Raw genomic sequence first — 21,573 nt, forward strand, 5'->3', positions numbered from 1 at the left:
CAAAGCAAAATCCAATTTCACATATAGGCCTATACGACCCGTATAGGGCTGACGTAACATCATTTTATGTTTCTTTCTGTCACTGCTGAGTGACAGAAAGCTAACCTCATACTTGATACGGGTAGTATAGATCAATACGACCCACATAGGTTTAGCACGTGATGACTTTCTGTCAGAGCTGAGTGACAACCTCGTATTGATACGGGTCGTATAGACCTATATGACCCGTATAGATTTAGCATGTGAAGACATTGTCAGCTTTTGACTGACCTTGTGTATTGGTTTTTGCATAATCCGGGTCGTATAGGCCTATACAACCCGTATTGATGGTGTCGATTTAAGAATTTCAAGTGTGCCAATAATACGACCCTTAATTTATCCATTAAGGTCGGGTTAGAAAAAGGGACAATTGTGGTTCATAGCAGAAAAAAACATAATCGTCTCAGATCTCATTGACTCGAATGTGATACAACAATTAGTTCTTTTGATGTGGAAATGATGGAGGTAGTGGATGCAAGAAGGTTTGGTGGTTGAAGATGATTATTAAGGAGAGGGGCTAGCCTACTAAAGAAAACTGAAGATGATTTAAAATAAAATTATGTGGAATAAATATGGTGACATGTGGTCTTTTCAATTTTCTAATTATGAGAAAGAAAAAAAAAATAGTTATCAATCGAGGCTATTTTTATATTAACTTATAACATATAAGTTTTTTATAGAATAAATATGCTGCATTATACGATAAAATTTCTAGGTCTATGGCATTTTCTTGTTACGATCTCAAAATTTAAAAGTCACTAGTAGATGCAAAGTATATAAATAATCAAAGTTATCAGTTTCATATATTATCATCGTGGATTCGTGGTGAAGGAGTTGGGTTAGGAATCGGTACTATTTTATTCACTTATTTGACGATCACAAAGAAAATACGTAATACTCTTTTAAAGATGGTTTATAATTAGGCGCATTACTTTATTGTGTTTTAATTGTTTGTTAAACATTTATAATACCTACCTTTAACTGTTAATAAAATAGTATTTGGTAACCAACATTTCACAACGATTGCTAAAAACAAAGTGTATGGTTTAAGATACGATTATAATGTAAAAACGAGTTTAACATATTAAACGTGAGAAGTAAAAAAGATATTTTAATTTATTTCTTGAATTTTATTTTCAATCTAGTTAAACGCGTATTTTAGTAGTAAAATCTAAAATAAATAATATAATTACTTTACTAGAGGTAGTAAAATCTAAAATAAATAAATAATACAATTACTTTACTAGAGTAATTATATAATCTCTGCGGTAATTGTATATAATTACTCTACGAGAGTAACTATACAAAAAAAAAAAAAATTAAAGTTTTTTTTAACTAAATACCATACTTAGGTAGATGGGAAAAAAAGAAAATAAATCCTCATTCATTTCTCACGTTTAATATGTTAAAACTCGGTTGTATTTGATCTTTACCAATGTTTTAAAAACCGGTTTTTAAGTCATACCGGGTTGTGCTCTAAAATGGTTCAACCGGTTGAATCGGGTTGTATCGGACTGTTGAACCGGTTTACTAACCCTATAAATTCCATAGAATACAAATTCAACTAAAAAAACAATCCAGTCTCAACTAGGATTTATGTAACTGATCATAGTTTTATTTAAAAACAAGTATTTTTATTGTAAACTATTAAGCAATTTAAGAATATTTTTATTAGTTATAAATAATATTGTATTGTATGAGGTGAGTAACAATTTCAACAACAACGAAATATTGGAATGCAAGGCACTAGGTTAATTACTGGAAATATGGAAGATCAATATTATCTTAATATCATATTTTATTAAAATTAAGAAATCAAATCTTAAGTTAATGCAAACCGGTTCAATGGTTTGAACCGGTAGAAGCGGATTTACCACCGGTACATAAAACATACCGTATTCGGATTTTACCGGCCTTTAACGTATTGGACTCGTGTCCGATATCCGGTTTAACCGATATAACCGACCGATTCATACCAATGTTTAAAACATTGATCTTTACCGTATTATATAATCATACAAAAACTTAAAAGTGTTTATGGTTATCGTAATGCTTCGTGTCCTTCATTCACGAAGCATCCCTATATATAGGGAGAGAATACATAAGGAGATAAATGAAATACAAAATTACAGACTATATTTTTGGACTATATTTACTAAATATTCACAGCTTCTAATACTTAGCACTTTTACATTTGTTATTATTATTTCATTCTACAAACATTCTTAATTTTCTTTTCACATAATAATCGACTTTGATGTGCATTTTCATAATCAATTTATATTTAGGGTAGAGATACAACAGAAAGTTTAAATGGTTAGGAAGGCTAGTAAGTAATCTTGACCATCAATTTATTTAATCAAGGGCTAAGATTAAATGATGGAAATTGAAGGGAAGAAAAGATGCGCGTGAATTTGTTTAGGGGCATTCTAGTCAATTCAAGGCAATAGTTTATCTCTCCTCCAATTCCCCCCATTTTTTAAACGTTAATAACTCTTTCATACGACATTATTTTTTTATAAAAATTGCACAAAAAAAAACGAGTGTTTTTTATCTTTAAAACGAGTATACTATTGCTATATTTTCGATTTTTTTTGAAAACCCAGTTGCGTAAAACGCAATGAAAAAAACCTAGTTGCGTAAAACACAATGGAAAAAAAACCTAAAAAATGACATTTTTCTAAAACGCGATGCACCAAAAACACAAAGAAATGTCTTATTTGTAAAACGCAATTGCCAGAAAACACAAAGAAATGTGTTATTTCTAAAACGCAATAGCCTAAAAACTCAAAAGAAACTGTAGTTTCTAAAACGCAATAGACTGAAAACACATAGAAATGTGTTTTACATAAAACGCAATGCACCAAAAACACAAACACATGTCTTTTTTTCTAAAACGCAATGGCCATAAAACACTTAAAATGTCTGTTTTCTAAAACGCAATGGACTGAAAACGCATAAAAATGTGTTTTACCTAAAACGTAATGCACCAAAAACACAAAGAAATGTCATATTTATAAAACGCAATGGCCAGAAAACACTTAAAAATGTATCATTTCTAATACGCAATGGCCTAAAAAAACAAAAGAAAGTGTTACTCTGTAAAACGCAATGTACTGAAAACACCCAAAAATGTGTTTTACCTAAAACACAATGCACCAAAAACACAAAGAAATGTCATATTTATAAAACGCAATGGCCAGAAAACGCATAAAAGTGTCTTAGTTTTAAAACGCAATGGCATAAAAACACCAAAGAAAATGTTCTCTCTAAAACGCATTGAACCAGGACAATAGTTGTCTGTGAATTGTCTTAACCAGGAATGCAGTTCTAAAACGCAGTGGCATAAAACTGTTTACGAATGTAGTTTTCCAGAGACAAATTTATTGAAAATTAAAGAATTTCTTACATGGATCGAAGCCGATTTCTTCATCAATTGACGAAATTTGAATGATAGAAACACTTATCAGCGATTGAATCGAACGGATCGAGTGATTATCTTTAAAATCACGGGAAAAACGAGATTTTGAATGAAATTAAACTGGGTTTTCTTCAAAAAAAAAAGCTGAAGAACACGTTGATCGGGTGTTTGAATCATTGATTGATGACGAAAATCACACTATAATGTAGTGATTATTGAGATAGTAAGTGAAGAAAAGGTTGGAGATGGTGGGTTTTGAAAATGGTGGGTTCTGAAGTAACTGAGGAGAAGAAGGAAGAAGAAATGATGTGATTGACTAAAATACCTTTTATCTTTATTTTAAAATTTGGCACATGTCATAATCCTATTACTTTCTATCCTTTCTAACCAAAATAAACTTCCCATTTGATCTTTTCCCTTTATATTTATTTATATATTTATATATCATAATAACAACACATTTAGTTGTAATAGTGTATAGGTACACAGAAGAAATTATCTTTGAATATCGCATACTAAAAAAATATATAATAGAATATGTTTAAATATTATATAACTAAAGGGAAAATTGCAAATTTGAAGATTTCACTACGCATAATAGTTACATGTTTAGATAGCACAATATATTAAACACTAGTATTAAGTCCTTGCGTTGCAGCGGTTGTTGTAAAACTGTATCAAGTAGTACCAATGCTATACCACTATCTGCGACCACCAACATCGGAAAAGCTCGTAAAAACAAATTAAATAAAAACGAAAAAAATAACGTCGAGCGAAAAGCAGACGTAAAATCTTTGACTCACGAACGCTCGTTGCAGAGAAATGAAACCGAAACGTAAAACATATAAAAAAATTAACTAAATCAATCCAGGACCCGGGCGTTGGTCAAACTTGTTAAACAGAGAAAAATAAATTTGTTGCGATGGACCAATCAAACGGGAAAAAATATACGAAAAATGTTGAACCCCACACGCACGTTGCGGTGCATTAACTCACAAATTTAGATCGAAATGAAAAACTTGGGAAAGATGATAATTATGGTGGACCAAAATTGAAAATAAAAAGGGGTTGGTATTAAATTGCAAAAGATGAAAACTTTTGGTTAAAAGTAAAAAAAATGGCCTAAAATGCAAAATTGAATATATTTATTAATGTTAAATAAAGATAAGGATAAAAGTAAATCTATATTATATAATAAAAGAAACCTGATTTTGGACACGTGTCATTCATTAAAGATGTCTACATTTGTAATTTCCTATCTTTTCATACTTAATATTATTATTTACCAAATTAACACTTTTTTATTTAGTTTACCCTTATATCTTATTTTATGAAAAAAAAAATATCGATAACGGTTTGTTACAACTTATCAAAGTTTTAAACAAGTATTGTTTTTTTTGTTGTTATTGTATTATTACTTATAAAATGGTTTAGATATGAGATGGATGAAATAGATTATCTTGCAAGGGTTTATGGACGATTAAAAAGAGTTGAAAAAAATTGATATGACTTTAATACGAAGGAAAGAGAATTTAATAGAATTACATTAGAAAATATAATTAAAGTAAAAAAAAAATACATTGAAAGTCCATAATTTTTATCAATGGTAAAAGAGCAGGGAGTGGAGCTATGGTTTGGAGCGAGATGACACCCAAGTGAGATGGGCTAAAGCCGAAGGCGGGAGATGATGCAGGTTAAAGGGGATTAGAAACAAAGAAGTGGGACGGAGGCTCAAGATGGAATTTGATGCGACTATTCGAGATAAACTGAAACATCATCTCACCCTCTTACTGGTGAAGCTTTATTGGGGCCTACTTTTAATAAAGGATTCCAATTATTTCTACGTGAAATTCATAAAGACTTTTTGTTATACACTTAATTTCATATATAATCTAATCTAACTTTTAATAATGTATATATGTGTGGACGCTCAGAGGGCAAAAGTGAAATTGCACTAATTTTAACGTTATTTCACTAAATTTGTGAAAATAACGTTAAAATCGGCGGACGGTTAATCATGCATCATCATCATGTGGTGGCGTTGATAGCAGAAAGACAAAAGGGAACATGCACTAATCGGTCTTTGTCCCGATTGCTGAGTGTTATGTGCCTTATGTCCAAAGCTTGATGCAAAACTACTATCGAGTCAGGGGACTTACTGAAAGCAGCCTCTACATCTTACTCTCCTCAGACCCTACCTTAGCTTTGCTATTTGTGGGATTTACTGAGTATGATGATGATGATGATGATGATGATTTAGTATATGTAATTAGATTTATTCAACACGTAGAATACACGGGGTTTATAAAAGATATAATTTATTATTTAGTTTATAAAATTACATTTATCCAACCCGTGTAATATACAAGGTTACAAAATTACATTTATTTAACCCGTGTAATACACAGTGTTTTTAAAGATATAACTTTTTTTTTATTATTTAGTATATATAATTAGATTTATTCAACCTGTACAATACACGTGTTTTTATTATTTGGTATATAAAATTACATTTATTCAGTACAATACATGAGGTTCTTAGAGATGTAATTTTTTTATTATTTAATATATAAAATTACATTTGTTCAACCCGTGTAATAAATGAGATTTTTAAAGAATGATTGTTTTAATTTAGTATATAAAATTACATTTATTCAACCCGTGTAATACACGGGGTTCTAACCTAGTGATATCTATATATTAGTTCTGTTTTTTTTTTAAACTTTTATATATTAGTTATTAATATCAATATTAAAATAAATTTATTAAATAATTATAAATAAAATTTATGAGATTAAAGGAGAGAATGCCATGTATTATTAATTGGAGTCTTTTATTATAAATTAGATTATACAATTAAAAGTATTACTAAATGTAATAATTTTAGTTTTTAAGATTTCACATTATGAAACTTTGTAGAAATCATTCAAATTCATTTGTGCCATTACATAATTAAAAGTAATAGAAAACATAATAATTTTAGTTTTTTAGATTTCACATAATGAAACTTTGTAGATATCATTCAAATTCATTTGTGCCTTATTGTACATGAGTCAGTTTTTGTCCCAATTCACTCAAATTTTGACTTATAATTAACACAACTCATGTTTTAACAATATTTATCGATGTAGGAACCGAGTAAGATTTAAATTAATTTTTATAATATCAAAGTTTTTAAGATTTAACTAATATACCCCTTTGATTTAAAGTTTCATTTCCTAAACCTAAAAACACAACAAATAGGTGAGGGTAAAACCTTTTCATTTCTCTTTCGATTCCCAAGTGACATCGAATACCTTTTAAGTTTCCTTTGAATGTTGATGGTCTTGTTACGAAGTTGCTTGACCTTTCGATCAAGAATAACGAGTGGTTCATCTACATAGTTTAGTTTGTCACCAATTTCAATATCATATTTGAATGTTGTTGCTCCAGAGAATGTCTATCAAACTTGAAGAAGTGTAGATCTTCGGACTACAAACCAAAAATTGTGTATAAAACTCGTAGTAAACATGAGTATGAAAATTGTGGGCATAGAAAATGCATATAGAGTTTGAAGAACACATATCTAGAGATTGTAGATCCGGAAATAACATATAAAGCTTGAATAGACCATATTTGTAGGTGTAAATCAAGAAAAAAACGTGTACTAGGAACACATATTTGGAAATCAGTGAAGAATGAGATGTGTATGTTGTTGGTCCGATAGACGGCGACGCTAACGAAGAAGCAAATCCTGACCTCCAGATAGGGATGAGCAAATGGTACCGGGTACCGATACCGAATTTACCGAACCAGGTCTGAAAATATCAAGGTATTTATTATAGACGAGCCTGTAATATCGAATCCACTGGTGGATCTTCACAGGATGAATAAAATGAAGCTTAGCAGACTTTAAGGCATCTTTAAGGATTTACAAGATCCTCTTTTTCGACACCGAGCAACTCCCAGCCTATTACGAGTAGTACCTGCCACTTAGTCTTTTGAAAATACGTCAGTTTTCACTGATAAATACAATTAACCGACTCTTTTGAAAAGGGTTTATGAAAATTGATTTAAGTACACAAGGCACAAATCATTTATATTTGGGACAATCTTTAATAAAATCTTGTATACAGTTTTACATGTTTGGCATACATATGAGGCCGGTTTGGAAGCTGGTCATGATTAACCGACTCGCCACTTATAAAACCCACAGAGGAGTTATCCCCAACTTGTGGGTAATTTAATATTTAGCATTTGTATCTGTCAGGTGTATGCCTACACCCCGTGCATAGGTCGTGACTATTAATAACTTAAATGAGCCGAGGATATCCAGGACACAGTCTTTAACCCCCAATGTTTATGTTATCAAACAATACAGATTAAAACGGGTTATGCAGATTTATTACATCACAATCCGATTAAATAATCTCATACCCGACCAAGCGGTATTATTATAATACCGTATCCCAAGCCCGTATAAGGGAAAATAAGTTAAAAGTATTTACCTGAGCTAATACTTGATTCACAGTAAAATAACTCAGTCGTATCCAATCTATCTAAATGCAGTTAGCTTTTACCGGGTGGCTCTAGTCTGGAGTGATGGTAATATATAACCAATTCAGAATGCTAATGGTCTTATTTAAGTCGTAGACTTAGACCGGCTAGCTCAAAATATCTAAAGCGGTATGATACGCTAGATTAAGCGATGACTGGAATAGAATTGTTATTTAGACCCAACAAGTTTGGGTACTTGTATAATATGGGTAAACTAAACACATTCCAAATTTTGAGATAAAAACGATAAGGTTAAATCCGTTTCGGCAAACTTACGTAAACTAGTTACATAAACCGATCCGAAGGCGTAAAATGCGTAACGGGTAACCAAATGAATCATATACAAGTTCCATATGTTATTATGCTTAGAATATGTTAATACATCAGTAGAATGTTAACATATATGCCCAAAAAGTATTAAAAACCAAATTAAGTCCCGTAGGGGCATTTTGGTCATTTTACCCTTTATAAAAGAGGTTTTAAAGCAACCCGAGGTTCTGGTCTTTGGTAATCAGTGAAATATTTATTTTATTACATTACATCAGTAAGATATCATACATATGTGAGGTTTACCTTTTATGGCCAAACTATGCCCCGAAAGGGTATTTTGGTCATTTCACATATGCTTTTACGGACATTTTTGGAGGTCTGAGTTCACGACTTATACCTACTGTAATAATATTAAAATTTGTTTAAAAATTCAGTAGGTAACAAGTCTTAGGTGTTAATTATGGTTTAAAACCATACTATGCACCTAAATAGCGTAAAAATCGCTAATTGACGATAATTAAGGAGTTTTATGGAAATCTGAGATTTTGATTAGTTTTGAATGCTCAAAATATTTTATTTAATATATGAAATAAGTAGGAAGAGGTTTGGCATTCAAATCATTTATAAATCTCATTTTATGCATGAAAAGGGTATTATCGTCATTTACCGAATAATACAAGAACTCTATGATATGATCAGTTTATAATTTGATCAATAATTCCAACAATCCCTAAAAATAATATCTTAACAATAGGTAATAAGTTTTGGGTCAAAATCCAAGTTTAAACATGCCTTATGCAAGATATCTCAATTTAATTAATTAAAAGCTTCTAATTACGATATCGAGCATAACTCCTATTTGGGACCAAGAACTGATGTCAAATTTTCGGGACAAGCTTATATATCAGTAACAAATGTTTTTGTCCTCTCATATTTCTAAAAATATCATTCATATGTCAAAAGGGCAAAATGGGCGTTTATAAGCATAATAACGGAAACTAGCTAATAATTCAAACTAGTAAGAACCAAGTAATATAACCTTAGGGGGTTATACTACAACAATATATGGTCCTAATGGAAGCTTAAAACATAGAGGATTTAAGTTAGATTGGGTCAGAACTGAAAGTCAAAGCAAAAGTCAAGCTTTAGCGTCTTTCGGTTGCGAACCGACCCTAAACTCATAATTGTCGGGTTGGACATGCTTAGACATGTTCTAGTAGTAATTACCAAGTTATTAGAGTGTTAAAATATAATTTATAACATCTGCATCTATGGTTTTAATTAATATTCACAATCTGCCAAGTTTGACTTTTTACCTAAACGGTTTGACCCGACAATTAACTAAGCAAACAAAGGAATTATGTGGTGCCCTTTTAGGGGTTAATCACCTACCTAAATATGGTCTCATACCCACATTCAATTCGATCAGTGGCTGGACCATGAGAGTTTAAACCGAAAGTCAAAGTTAATTTACGATAACTTGACTTTTTGGTTTTTAAAACTTAAAACTGAACTAAAGGGTGGGCAAAGACACTTACAATGGGTCCTTGCTATCTTTTCTACTAAAATTAAGTTTCCATCAGGTCATAAAGCTCTAGATTGAGAGATATAAGAGAAGATTGGAAAGGAGTGCAAGTAGGAATGAATGGTTTAACCTCTATATATAGTTTTTGAGGATTCATAGGATTATAACAAGTGTTTAAGAGAGTTTCAGAGATCATTACATGTATTATCTGGTTTTCAAAACAATCAACAAGCTACTAGTTTCAATTAGATGGTTTAGAGATTTGGATTGGGCTCCAAGAAACCAAAAAAAAAAAAAACAACAATCTGTTGCTGCTGCTGCTGTTCGTTACGCGGCCCGCGTAACCAGGTGGCCCAGGCCCACGCGGCCCACCTGGGTGTCAGGCCCAGTGAATAAATTTGCTGTTTTGCGGTTTTGGTCCCTGCTCAATGCATAACTTCAAAACAGCTCTTAATGTTGTTGTTTGTTAAAGCTGGCCCACGAAAATGGCAGCCCAATGGGCCCATTACCCTTGATTAGGACCGAACTAGCCCAAGCATGTTTCAGGTTATTACAACATCAGCCCCGGAACTTCTTTCAATTACATATAAGCTTTCGAAATTTGACATTTTAGGCACATAACTTCCAATCTCGCGTGTCTCTTCATTGTAAGGTGTACAAGATATTCGTGGCCAACCTTCGGCACACCCGAGAGTTTAACCGAGCATTGCGAAGCTCTCGGTTCATACAAAAGGCCTCTTAAAGGCGTAGTTTCAAACATTGACGGGTTTAGTCCTTTTAACGCATAAAGTAGCGCGAAACGTCATTTAACCATATCCAAGCCTTCCATGGCCCATAATGGGTATTCCCAAGCATGTTTTTAATTATTACTATACTCCCATTCGCTAATATGATCATCGAAAGGCGTAGATTTAAAAGTTGACGCTTTTGGTCCCTCTAATGCGCAAACTTGCGCATATCGTCGTTTAATAGCATCGAAGTCTTATGTAGTCCATGCTAGGCATTCTTGAGAGTATTATAATACATCACGATGCTTCGGGTTCGTTAAAAGGTCATTCAAAGGTGTAATTAAACATGTTGACGCTTTTAACCCCTCAAAGTTACAAACTTGCGTGCAACTTCACTTAGTGGCATAAAAGCCTTGCATGGCCAATATTAGGCATTCCAGAGAATATGATGAAAGATAATGAAGCTCTCGGTTTGTTAAAAGGTCACTTAGAGGTAAGAATTAACATGTTGACACTTTTAACCCTTCGACGCGCAAACTTCCACATAATTCCACCTTGCCTTTCAAGAGGTCAAACAGGGAAGTTCTATGGAGAAGAAATCAAGTTATCCAATGACATATCTGTTTTACGAGTGCACGAATGCCTTACATAGAGACGCCTGCTTAGGCATTTCTATGGATATTTTCTTTGAATACCACTAGCTGACTTTAGTACAATATGACCATTGGTATATCTTAGTGGTTCCATGCATTAAACCTTCATACTGATCAGGCATGGAAGCAATCTATGGGATACACTAGGTTACGCCAATCCTCATATGGTGCTTTTATCATACATAGTTGGCACTCGCAGTTGATAAAATCAATTAGGAAAATAATTAAAATAACATATATTGTCGTACTCTATTCAAATAAAAAGTACTTTTAGATTTTACAGAAGGATCCATTGCCGATAATAGAAGAATCGGTTACTATGGTTTCTTTGGTAAGTTATACCTTATACCTAGCCTCTGAATCCCTTATGAATATTGTGGCACCTGAGCAAAATTCGCAGCAATCTTGATTTCTCACTTCATTCCTGTGTGCTTACTTATCAAATTTCGGGACGAAATTTCTTTCAAGTTGGGGATGATGTGACAACCCGAACTTCCAAGGTTTGTGTCATTCGATCTTGTGGTTACAACCTCTCATAATTTTCTTTCTTCCACGCTCTTGTCGTATCAAACTTTTATTATAACTTGTTGCCTTGATTAAATTGTCGAGTGTGAATCTATTTGAGTATAATTAAGAGTATGGTTAGGTCCATTAAGTGTTTCACTACACACACACACATGACATACTTTGGGCCGCGGGTATCATCTCAGCCCATGCGATTGACATTGGGCTGCACCCATTTTGAATTCCCACCTTACTACACATCGGCCATACTTGAATTACCACTAAAACCCAAACTGCCTTTGTGATAGATAGCAAACATATGGGCTTGAGCCCATCTCGGTTAAGTAATGAACCGCCCTAAACCATTGTTTTGATTAGCAATCATAACCGACCCAAAACTGTTGTGTGTCTAGCTATTGCAACCGGCCCAAACTCCTTTTGTCTATATATCAACACGTACGTAAATAAGAATACAAACTAGAACAAACCCTACCCTTGTATCCATTGTGCGACGACAGTAGTAAAAGACCCCCTCTCTCGTGACATCATCCTAGCGAATCAAATTACTGGTTAGTGATTTCTCTTGTTTGAGTTGTTTTGATAATCATGCTTGTGTGAGGAAGATTGATGTGTCGCATGAATATGATGTATAACCTATTTTTTGTGTTAGTGATGGCATGGATTAATCTGCTTATTGTCAATCTGCTCGTTATGATGTTGATGGCATGGATATGTTATGTGATTAATCTAATAACCCGAACAGTGGTAGTTGATAGATAACCCTAAGGCTTGAGTGTGCTAGAGAATCGTCATAACAGATGCATGATGTGCGTACGAAACGTGTTTCGGTTTGACAGAGAGGAATAATGTGCTAATTGGTATGGATGGTCGGTTAAGTGCACATTATATATTTAAGGTTGTTGTTCGATTTGGCAGTTTTCATCAGTAATAGTGATATGCTTCTTGATTATGTGTATTGAATCCCTAGTGATGTTATTTATAGATTGCATGATTTAGTTGATTTTAGATCACTGACATGAACATTGTACACATGATTTGGATTTTTGATTGGACCGAATACATTAACAGATCATACATATATTATTTGGGCTAATGCTTGTTAATGGATTGTTAGAGGTTGTTGGATGAACTTATTAGTTGGGCCACATATAACTGTTGAACACATACAAGCATATAATCTTAATTGATAATTTTGGGCCACAATCAAACCGGTTCACAGCTGGGCCATGGCAACGACACTGGGCCACGAGATTTATTGTGCACACAACCCAGCTGGGCCGGAGCCAATTGAACAACATGGCTGGACTTGGGCCAGCAATGTTGGGCCGAGCAAAACTGCCAAGTCTAACACCCTTAACTTTTTCACTTGTTTACACTAATAATCAACACCATTTTTTTTGAAAACATTGTTTAAGTACATGACTTTCATTTAAAGAGGTTCATAAGTAACATAAACCTTAGTCGACTATTGACTAAGTTAAAACATTGAAACAGATGTACAAAAACATGTTTACACCCCATACACAAAAGTTTTAAAGATTCAAAATTAGCGGAAGCTTAGAAACGTAGCGTTCGGTTCTTCATATATTGCTTGATCGCCACCCGAAAGATTTGCCAATTTACCTATGATCAAAACCATTAAAAATATTAGTTTTGATGTTGTTATATAATATAAACACAAGATTGATCATCACATTGAAATAATAAAAACAAAATAACAAATCTGGATCTACCGTAAATTACGGTATCACCGTAATTTACGGTGAGTCCTGGGGATTTCTGGCCACCGTAAACCAGGAGATATCCACCGTAACATATCAGATCTTTACCGTAAATTACGGTATTACCGTAATTTACGGTAAGACCTGGAAATCCATGTCTTGTTTTGATTTTGTTCATCCCTTTCAATCCAAATCTGGTAATTCGTTTTTTTTAAACAACACATTACATCCAATTCTAGTATTTCTAACATGTGATAAATATTAACCAATAACGTACGATAATTTATCATATTCCGAAATATAAATCATGTTTCACTTGATTATTCGACCCGTTTGGCTCGCCTAAGGAATCCTCCTATATGACAACTACCAACGGGTACCAACCGAATTTAATCGATCAATCAATATAACGACTTCATTGCTTGTTTTAGAACGACACTTATTCAAACTTCAATTACATATTAGAATCATCCGATAAAACAAATGTAACGGAACAAGTTACATACCTTAGCGCACGCCCTTCAACCACGAATCACTACCAGCTTGTCCACTCGATGTTCCGGTATCTTGTCCTATAGAGTTCAATTCAAAACAGGTTTAGAACTCTCTTTGGACCTCACTACGCATATTACACCGAAACATCTTAATTATGCGTTAAAGCTAAACATTTCTGTTTTAGGCCTTCTTTGAGGCATTTATACAAACACTATGAGGGCAAAATTTCTACATCAAGTGCAAATCAAGTTCAAAGTTTACTAGCTAGTTAATCTTAACATCAAATAAGCCCTCATATAGCATTTTAATTATCACATTTTCCTGAAATCACTTTTCTTTAATCAATTTACACTAAGATAATCATCTAAACCCTAGTGTTCATCATCCTCATATAAAACCCACAACCCACCTTCAAGGTGTTCATGGAATTTTCTGAATTTGATCATGATTTCACATGTAATTGGTCAAGTCTCACCTCTAAACACCAAATAAATTCTAAACTAACCAAATAACACACATGCAACATCAAATTTTCAGATTTCCCAAAATCATGAGAAATTCAAGTTAAGGGATTTCACTAATTTTACATACCTTACAATCCTCTTGTGATGAGGATTATGATTCTAGGCTCAATTCTCGATTTCTACTTGGATTAGTCCTTCAATTTGCAAGATTATTGAGATTTTAGGGTTTGGAAGTTTCTCCTGGTCGCCCCCCTCTCTCTCTGTTCGATCAATGCCCACCCAAAATGGGTGAATTTGTGTTTTGTTCACTAATTCAGTACTAAACTTTCAGTTTTGGCCAATTTAGTCCCTCAATTAACCATTTAGCTTTAAGTTCAAGTGTTTTAACTTTGGAGCAAGTTATTTCAAAGCTACCAACTAACCAGGTTATAGTTTTCTAGCTAATTAACTCTTGTTAAATTAACATTACATATTAAACCCAAAGTTTTATATTTTTGGGGTGTTACAAGTCCATCCCCCTTAAATAGGGTTTCGTCCCCGAAACCGTAGTACGTACCAAATAACGTAGGGTGGAGACGTCGCATTTCCTCTTCGGACTCCCACGTAGTGTCCGAACCTTTCCTATGCTCTCACTTGACTTTGACTTGATCAATTTGTTTATTTCGTAAAAGTTTAACTTTCCAGTCTACAATCTCCACCGGTCTTACTGCATAATTCAAGCTGTTATCCACTTCGATGTCATCGTAATGGATATAGGTCGTTTCGTCAGCTAGGCACTTTCTTAATTGTGACACGTGGAACGTGCCATGGATCCCAGTTAGTTCCTCTGGTAGCTCCAGGCGATAAGCTACCTTGCCCACTCTTTCAATAATTTTAAACGGCCCGATGAACCTCGGGCTTAGCTTCCCCCTTTTTCTGAATCTGATAATACCCTTCCATGGGGAAACCTTTAGCATGACCATATCGCCAACCTGAAATTCTATTGGCCTATTTCTTTTATCTGCGTATGCCTTCTGCCGGTCTTGAGCCGCTTTCAAGTGTGCCCGAACTATGTCGATTTTCGCATTTGTAGCTCGGATTATATCAACAGGTGCTAGCCCTCGCGGACCCACTTCTCCCCAACAAACCGGAGTCCGACATTTTCTGCCATATAATAGTTCATACGGGGCCATTTTAATGCTCGCATGATAGCTATTGTTATATGCGAATTCGACCAAGGGTAAATGGACATCCCAACTACCTCCAAAGTCAATAATGCAAGCCCGCAGCATATCTCCCAACGTTTGTATTGTTCTTTCACTCTGCCCATCCGTTTGTGGATGGTAAGCAGTGCTAAGGAACAATTTAGTTCCCATCTGTTCTTGGAATTCACGCCAGAATTTCGAAGTAAACCGAGTATCTCTGTCTGACACAATGGATATCGGTACCCCATGCCTTGCTATGATTTCATTGGTGTAAACCTCCGACATTTTCTCAGATGTATAAGTCTCACGAATTGGAATAAAGTGAGCGCTTTTAGTTAACCTATCCACGACTACCCAAATAGCATCAAAACCACGACTTGTTTTAGGCAGTTTGGTCAATAGGTCCATCGTAATTTGCTCCCATTTCCAAACCGGAATTTCTAACGGCTGAAGTTTACCATATGGCTTTTGGTGTTCCGCCTTGACTTGCAGGCACGTCAAACACTTCTCCACGTATTTCACGGTGTCCCGCTTCATTCCGGGCCACCAATAGTTTTGCTTCAAATCATGATACATCTTGGTCGCTCCCGGGTGAATGGAATAGCGGGATTTATGAGCTTCATCAAGTAGAAGCTTCTTAACCTCACATGTGTTAGGGACCCAGATTCTATTAAAACGAGTCTTTAGGCCGTGACTGCCTACCTCTAGGTCTTTAACTTGGCCGATAATTCTTTCCTTTTTCCAGTTTTCTGCCTTTACAGCTTCATCTTGTGCTTCTCGAATTCGCTCTAGCAAGCTTGAAGTCACAACCAGTTGCATTGATCGTACCCGTATCGGGGTATAATCTGTTTTGCGGCTAAGCGCATCGGCCACTACATTAGCCTTTCCTGGGTGATAACGTATTTCGCAATCGTAATCTTTCACCGTTTCCAGCCATCGCCTTTGTCGCATATTTAACTCCTTCTGATCGAAGAAGTATTTCAAACTCTTGTGGTCGGTGAATATGGTGCACTTTACTCCATACAAGTAGTGCCTCCATATTTTTAATGCAAACACTACCGCCGCCAACTCGAGATCATGCGTGGGATATTTCTGTTCGTGTATCTTCAATTGCCTCGAGGCATAGGCTATTACCTTGCCCCGTTGCATCAATACACAACCAAGTCCCGATAGTGAAGCATCCGAATAAACCTCCATGTCTTCAACTCCGTCCGGCAATGTCAGTACCGGAGCTTGAGTTAACTTTTCTTTTAGCGTTTGAAACGCTTTCTCTTGGTTAACACCCCAAATGAACCTTTCTTTCTTTCATGTTAGCTTTGTTAGTGGTGACGCAATCTTGGAGAAGTCTTGAATGAATCTCCTGTAATATCCCGCAAGCCCCAAAAAGCTTCTAATTTCAGAAGGATTCTTTGGGGGATTCCATTTCGACACAGCCTCTATCTTTGAGGGATCCACCAATACTCCGTCGGCGCTTATGATATGACCAAGAAATTGTACCTCTCGTAACCAAAAGGCACATTTAGAGAATTTCGCGTAAAGCTTCTCTCGCCTAAGTGTCTCTAACACTTCTTGTAAGTGATGTGCGTGTTCAGCTTCACTTTTCGAATACACCAAGATATCATCGATAAACACGATGACCGACTTATCCAGTATTGGCTTGCAAACCCGGTTCATGAGGTCCATGAAAGCCGCGGGCGCATTTGTTAGCCCAAATGACATCACAAGAAATTCGTAATGTCCGTATCTCGTGCGGAAAGCCGTCTTCGGCACATCTTCTTCCTTGACCTTTAGTTGGTGATACCCCGACCTAAGGTCAATTTTTGAGAACCAGTTTGCGCCTTGTAGTTGGTCAAATAAGTCGTCTATTCTGGGGAGCGGGTATCGGTTCTTTACCGTGAGTTTGTTTAACTCCCGGTAATCGATACACATGCGCATGCTCCCGTCTTTCTTTCTCACGAACAATACCGGTGCGCCCCAAGGTGACACACTCGGCCTTATGAATCCCTTATCAAGCAGATCTTGAATTTGGGACATCAACTCTTGTAGTTCCGACGGTGCAAGTCGGTACGGGGCTTTTGCTACGGGTTTCGCGCCCGGAATCAATTCGATCCCGAACTCTATCTCCCGTTCAGGCGGTATCCCCGGTAAATCTTCCGGAAAAACATCTTCATAATCTCGTACCACCGGTACATCTCCAATCTTTCGTGATTCTTTTTCGGGCTCATTAGCGTATATCATGAATGCCTTGCATCCTCGCTTCATTAGCTTGTGAGCGTTCAACATTGAGCATACAATGGGATTGCCTCCTTTTTCGCCATAGATGGTGACGTGTTTCCCGCTCGGAGACGTCAGTTTTATCTCTTTACGGAAGCACACGACCTTTGCATGGTGTCGAGATAGCCAATCCATCCCAACGACGACTTGAAATTCTCCCATCGACGTCGGGATTAGATTTATCAAATATTCTTCATCGTCAATACTCAGTTTGCAATTTTCACATACATCGCAAACAATAAAACTTTTATTATTACCTATCTCTACTTCTAAGGGCACAGGTAATTTAGTTAGAACAAATGAAGGATGTCGAATAAATCCATATGAAACAAAGGATTTATTCGCACCCGTATCAAATAACACACGTGCAGGAATCGAGTTTACAGTAAATATACCTGAGACCACGTCAGGTTCAATCTTTGCTTCTGCGGCGGTTAGTTGAAAAGATCTTGCCTTTGCTTTAGGGGTTTCACCCTTCGGTTCCTGCCCATCCTTCTTTTCAACCAATTCCGGGCATTCGGACTTTTTATGACCCTGCGATAACAATTGTAACAAACCGTCACCTTCTCCGGGCATGATATGGCTATATGTCCCGTTTTCTTGCATATGGGACAAGGCTTATCCTTGTAACGACATTCGCCTTTATGACCCTTCCCGCAGATTCTGCAACTTGGCGACCCGCCTTTCGTATCAGGTTTCCTTGCGCTCTCATTTGTTCGTGCCTTCTTAGTAGGGCTTGGATTTACATCATGTGCTCTCCGTTCACCCCTTTCGATACTCTTTTTCAGCTCGATTTCCCTTTCCCGAGCAGCATTTATTATCTCGGTAAGGGTCTCGTATTTGGAAGGGGTGATAAACTCCCTATACTCGGCACTCAACATGTTATGATAGTAGTATATCTTTTGTTCTTCGTTTGTCACTAGATCGTCACAAAACTTCATTTTGTCCATAAACGTTGCCGTGATCTTGTCTATGGTCTCATTTTTGTGCCTGAGCTGCATGAACTCTTCTTTGATTTTATTCATAACCGCTTTGGGGCTATGATGCTTCAGAAATGGCGTCTTGAATTCATCCCAAGTCATGACCTTAGCAGCTTCAATACCGATTTCTCTCTTCTTGTTATCCCACCAATCTTTCGCTTGATTTCTTAGTTGACCCGTACCATAAGCTACATAGTCATCTACATCACAATGGGTCCTCTCGAATACCCCTTCGATATCGCTTAGCCATCTTTGGCACACTATTGGGTCAACCTCCCCATTGTATATCGGTGGTTTACAGGCCATGAATTCCTTGTATGAACAAGGTTTCCGTCCCCCATGTTTTTCTTTTTCAAGTTTTGAGTCATCCTCTAATTTCTTGATTCTATCTTCTACTATTGATAGAACTGTATTTTGAATTCTATCAATGAAGCCTGTTAGACTGTTTTCGATTGCCTTTCCAACCTCTTCGGCAATCACTTCCCTCACTTGTTCGGTGACTCTTGGCACCGCATCGTCATTACCTCTATCAGCCATCTCTATTTCTGAAATGTTTACACAAGTTGTTAAAACATTCCATTTATAACACATGATGTTCTTGTTTGATTATTCAATCAAGTTCATAGCTTGATTTAATCGCTCTTGCTTATTCCAATCAAGCACACGACTTGATTTGATCGTTCTTGCTTTTGATTCAATCAAGTTCACAACTTGATTTGATCGTTCTTGCTTTTGATTCAATCAAGTTCACAACTTGATTTGATCGTTCTTGCTTTTGATTCAATCAAGTTCACAACTTGATTTGATCGTTCTTGCTTTTTATTCAATCAAGTTCACAACTTGATTTGATCGTTCTTGCTTTTGATTTCTTGTATTTAGATGAGCTTACTTGCTCTTTTCATGCATATTTGTTCATTTCTCATTCTTTACGTAATATAGAATTTATTAACAGAAGTTAGTTCTTACCGAATGGTCGATCAAGCTTGAACCGAACACTTTGTAAACAACCTTAGGCTCTGATTACCAACTTGTAACACCCTTAACTTTTTCACTTGTTTACACTAATAATCAACACCATTTTTTTTGAAAACATTGTTTAAGTACATGACTTTCATTTAAAGAGGTTCATAAGTAACATAAACCTTAGTCGACTATTGACTAAGTTAAAACATTGAAACAGATGTACAAAAACATGTTTACACCCCATACACAAAAGTTTTAAAGATTCAAAATTAGCGGAAGCTTAGAAACGTAGCGTTCGGTTCTTCATATATTGCTTGATCGCCACCCGAAAGATTTGCCAATTTACCTATGATCAAAACCATTAAAAATATTAGTTTTGATGTTGTTATATAATATAAACACAAGATTGATCATCACATTGAAATAATAAAAACAAAATAACAAATCTGGATCTACCGTAAATTACGGTATCACCGTAATTTACGGTGAGTCCTGGAGATTTCTGGCCACCGTAAACCAGGAGATATCCACCATAACATATCAGATCTTTACCGTAAATTACGGTATTACCGTAATTTACGGTAAGACCTGGAAATCCATGTCTTGTTTTGATTTTGTTCATCCCTTTCAATCCAAATCTGGTAATTCGTTTTTTTTAAACAACACATTACGTCCAATTCTAGTATTTCTAACATGTGATAAATATTAACCAATAACGTACGATAATTTATCATATTCCGAAATATAAATCATGTTTCACTTGATTATTCGACCCGTTTGGCTCGCCTAAGGAATCCTCCTATATGACAACTACCAACGGGTACCAACCGAATTTAATCGATCAATCAATATAACGACTTCATTGCTTGTTTTAGAACGACACTTATTCAAACTTCAATTACATATTAGAATCATCCGATAAAACAAATGTAACGGAACAAGTTACATACCTTAGCGCACGCCCTTCAACCGCGAATCACTACCAGCTTGTCCACTCGATGTTCCGGTATCTTGTCCTATAGAGTTCAATTCAAAACAGGTTTAGAACTCTCTTTGGACCTCACTACGCATATTACACCGAAACATCTTAATTATGCGTTAAAGCTAAACATTTCTGTTTTAGGCCTTCTTTGAGGCATTTATACAAACACTATGAGGGCAAAATTTCTACATCAAGTGCAAATCAAGTTCAAAGTTTACTAGCTAGTTAATCTTAACATCAAATAAGCCCTCATATAGCATTTTAATTATCACATTTTCCTGAAATCACTTTTCTTTAATCAATTTACACTAAGATAATCATCTAAACCCTAGTGTTCATCATCCTCATATAAAACCCACAACCCACCTTCAAGGTGTTCATGGAATTTTCTGAATTTGATCATGATTTCACATGTAATTGGTTAAGTCTCACCTCTAAACACCAAATAAATTCTAAACTAACCAAATAACACACATGCAACATCAAATTTTCAGATTTCCCAAAATCATGAGAAATTCAAGTTAAGGGATTTCACTAATTTTACATACCTTACAATCCTCTTGTGATGAGGATTATGATTCTAGGCTCAATTCTCGATTTCTACTTGGATTAGTCCTTCAATTTGCAAGATTATTGAGATTTTAGGGTTTGGAAGTTTCTCCTGGTCGCCCCCCTATCTCTCTGTTCGATAAATGCCCACCCAAAATGGGTGAATTTGTGTTTTGTTCAATAATTCAGTACTAAACTTTCAGTTTTGGCCAATTTAGTCCCTCAATTAACCATTTAGCTTTAAGTTCAAGTGTTTTAACTTTG

Source organism: Helianthus annuus, chromosome 17 (assembly GCF_002127325.2).
Source record: "Helianthus annuus cultivar XRQ/B chromosome 17, HanXRQr2.0-SUNRISE, whole genome shotgun sequence".
Lineage (NCBI taxonomy): Eukaryota > Viridiplantae > Streptophyta > Magnoliopsida > Asterales > Asteraceae > Helianthus > Helianthus annuus.